Raw genomic sequence first — 4,249 nt, forward strand, 5'->3', positions numbered from 1 at the left:
CGGGAGGCTGAGGCAGGAGAATGGCGTGAACCCGGGAGGCGGAGCTTGCAGTGAGCCGAGATTGCGCCACTGCACTCCAGCCTGGGCAACAAAGCGAGACTCCGTCTCAAAAAAAAATAAAAATAAAAAAAAATATTTTTGGCAGCAGTTAGCACTCCCACATAGTGTAATAATTTTTTCTCCTTTGAGGCAAAACATTCAGAAAGTTGATTATAAAATGCTTCCCTGTACTTCAGAAGTATTGGAGTTCAAAGAACAAATCCTTGCAGCAACAGTATGTTTCTTAGAAAAAGAGAAACATGGCCGGGCACGGTGGCTCACAACTGTAATCCCAGCGCTTTGGGAGGCCGAGACAGGCGGATCACGAAGTCAGGAGATCCAGACCCATGTGACCAACATGGTGAAACCGTGTCTCTACTAAAAAACATAAAAATTAGTCAGGTGTGCTGGCATGCGCCTATAGTCCCAGCTACTCGGGAGGCTGAGGCAGGAGAATCGCTTGAACCAGGGAGGACGGAGGTTGCAGTGAACCAAGATCATGCCACTGCCCTCCAGCCTGGGCGACAAAGTGAGACTCCATCTCAAAAAAAAAGAAGAAGAAAAATAGAAACACATCTATAAAAGTAAACAATGCTCCGGGGACACCTAAAGTTTGTTTGTCCTGCCAGAGTACAAAATGATCATTCCCCAAAGCAAAATTCTGTCCTGACAAGTGTGCAGATTATATGAAACCTGTAGATTTATCATGTTGGCATCATGGTATAAGTGGCCTAGTTAGACAATATATCAAAAAGATTCTGAAAAGTCAGGATTTTAATTTACTTGTTTAACAATTTTTGAGCATCAATGTGCCAGAGCCTATCCCAGGTGTTTAGGTACATCACTGAATAAAAACAAAGCAAAGATCCCTGTTCTCATGGAGCTTACCCTGGTGGAGGAGAAGGGAGACAGACAATAAGGAAATTAAATAATAGAAGTGGCAAGTGTTACAGTGAAAATACAGTGAAGAATAATAGAGATGAAGCAAGTCTTGCAATTTTAAATGAGGTGGTTAGGATGGGCCTCAAGAAGGAGATGGTTTTACTTTTATTTGTACTTTTGTAGAGAAGGGGGTCTCGCTATCACCCCAACTGAAATGCAGTGGTGTAATCCTAGTTCACTGCAGCGTCTAACTCTTTGGCTCAAGTGATCTTCCCGCTTCAGCTCCCCAGAGTGCTAGGATTACAGGGGTGTGACATGGTGCCCCAACAAAGAGATAATTTATGAATGAAGATTTGCAGGAGCTAAGGGAGCAAATTGTGGATATCTAGAAAGAGACTGCAGAGGGAATCGTAAATGAAAAGACTTTCAGGGAGGAGCAAGCATGACTGGCACATATGAAATAGAGGAAGGAAATCAGTAGGGTTGAAATAGAATGGTCATAGCTGGGCGTGGTGGCTCATGGCTCATGCCTGTGATCCCAGCACTTTGGGAGGCAGAGGTGAGAAGACTGCTTGAGGCCAAGAGTTCCAGGTCAACCTGTGCAACATAGGGAGACTAGTCTCTTCAAAATGTTACAATTACCTGGGCGTGGTGGTGTGGGCCTTTAGTCCCAGCTACTTGGGATGCTGAGGCAGGAGGATTGCTTGTGCCTGGGAGTTTGAGGTTACAGTGAGCTATGATTGCATCACTGCACTCCAACCTGAGCAGCATGGTGAAACCCTGTCTCTACAAAAAATGTATAAAAGTTACCCAGGTGTGGTGGCGTGTACCTGTGGTCCCAGCTACTTGGGTGGGAGAATTGCTTGAGCCTGGAAAGTGATTCGAGGCTGCAGTGAGCCTTGATTGAGCCACTGCACTCCAGCCTGGGTGACAGTAAGACCCTGTCTCAAAAAAAATAGAATGGTCAAGACGGGGCTATAGGATGAATGTCAAAGAGTCAGAGGAGTGTGTGGGGCAGATCTATAGAACCTGGTAAACTGTAACAGGTTTTTATGGTTTTTAATGATATGACAGGTTTTAGAAGGATTGCCCAAAGTATTGAAAATAAGAGGCCCTGGACTGGGCGCAGTGGCTCACGCCTGTAATCGCAACACTTTGGGAGGCCAAGGCAGGCAGATCACGAGATCAGGAGATCAAGACCATCCTGGCTAACACAGTGAAGCCCCATCTCTACTAAAAGTACAAAAATAAAATTACCCGGGCGTGGTGGAGGGGGCCTGTAGTCCCAGCTACTCCGGAGGCTGAGTGGGGAGAATGGGTGAACCCTGGAGGCGGAGCTTGCAGTGAGCTGAGATTGCACCACTGCACTCCAGCCTGGGCAACAGAGCAAGAGTCCGTCTCAAAAAAAAAAAAAAAAAAAGAGAGGCCCAGGGTAGAAGCAGGAGCCGAATGAATTGGCCATATCAATAATCCAAGTGAAGGTGGCTTTAATGACCAAAATGTATCCTGGAGAGAGAGAGATTGTTTGTTTTTTCAAATGGAGTCTTGCTCTGTCACCCAAGGTGGAATGCAGTGGTGTGATCTCAGCTCACTGCAGCCTCTGCCTCCGGGGTTCCAGCAATTCTCCTGCCTCAGCCTCCTGGGGAACTGGGATTACAGGCACATGCCACCACACTGGGCTAATTTTTGTGTTTTATTTTGTTTTGTTTGAGACAGAGTCTCGCTCTGTCGCCCAGGCTGAAGTACAGTGTCATGATCTCTGCTCACTGCAACCTCTGCCTCCCGGGTTCAAGCTATTCTGCCCCAGGCTCCCGAGTAGCTGGGACTACGGGCACCCACCACCACGCCCAGCTAATTTTTGTATTTTTAGTAGAGATGGGGTTTCACCATATTAGCCAGGCTGGTCTCGAACTCCTGACCTCAGGTGATCTGCCCACCTCAGCCTCCCAAAGTGCAGGGATTACAGGCGAGAGCCACTGCGCCTGGCCTTTTTTTTTTTTTTTTTTTGAAACAGGATCTGTGTCACTGAGACTGGAGTGCAGTAGTGCAATCTCGGCTCACCGCAACCTCCGCCTCCCAGGCTGAAGCGATTCTCCTGCTTCAGCCTCCTGAGTAGCTGGGACAGCAGGCATGCGCTACTACTGCCTGGCTAATTTTTTGTTTTTGAGATCGAGTCTCCCTCTGTCACCCAGCCTGGAGTGCAGTGGTGCGATCTTGGCTCACTGCAACCTCCACCTCCCAGGTTCAAGCGATTCTCCTGTCTCAGCCTCCTGAGTAGCTGTGATTACAGGCATGCGCCACCACACCCAGCTAATTTTTGTATTTTTTAGTAGAGACGGGGTTTCACCATGTTGGTCAAGCAGGTCTTGAATTCCTGACCTCCCAAAGTGCTAGGATTACAGGTGTAAGTAACAAGGCCCTGGATATATTTTAACAGTAAATCCAAGCAGACTTTCTGTAGATTGAACCTGGGATTGATAAAAAGAAGAGTCAAGGATGAGCCAAAACATTTTTTGACCTGGGCAACTAAAAGAGTTGTAATGAAGGAGGACTGGATAGAGCAGTTCTGCAGGAGAAGATCAGAAGTTCAGTTTGGGCATGATCAATTTGAGGTGTTTATTAGATATCAAATGGAGATGCTGGTGGACTATTGGATATGTGGGTCTTGATTTAGGAGGAAGCTCTGGAGATGTATATTTTTATATATGCCCTTTTTGTATATTATGTATATTTGTGTGTGAGAGAGTTATCCTATAGGTAGCATTTAAAAGCCTCAAACTGGATGAGATCACCAATGTAAATATAGAAGGAAATAGGATCAAGGAAGCCCTGAGGCACTCCACTGTTAAAAGGTCTGAGAAGAAGGTTTGCAAAGCAGGATGAGAAGGAACAACCAGTTAGGTTGGAGGATAACCAGGAAAGGGTGGTGTCCAGGAAGTCAAGAAAATGGAGTAGGTGGCCTAGCAGGGTGGCTCACACCTGTAGTCCCAGCACTGTGGGAGGCTGAGGCAGGCAGATCACTTGAGGTCAGGAGTTCAAGACCAGCTGGCCAACATGGTGAAACCCTAACTCTACTAAAAAAATACAAAAATTGGCCGGGCGTGATGGCTCATGCCTGTAATCCCAGCACTTTTGGAGGCCGAGGCGGGCGGATCACCTGAGGTTGGGAATTTGAGACCAGCCTGAACAACATGGAGAAACCCCTCTCTATTGGAAATACAAAATTAGCTGGGTGTGAGGCTGGGCGCGGTGGCTCAAGCCTGTAATCCCAGCACTTTGGGAGGCCGAGACGGGCGGATCACGAGGTCAGGAGATTGAGACCATCCTG

Source organism: Mandrillus leucophaeus, unplaced genomic scaffold (assembly GCF_000951045.1).
Source record: "Mandrillus leucophaeus isolate KB7577 unplaced genomic scaffold, Mleu.le_1.0 Scaffold439, whole genome shotgun sequence".
Taxonomy (NCBI): Eukaryota; Metazoa; Chordata; class Mammalia; order Primates; family Cercopithecidae; genus Mandrillus; species Mandrillus leucophaeus.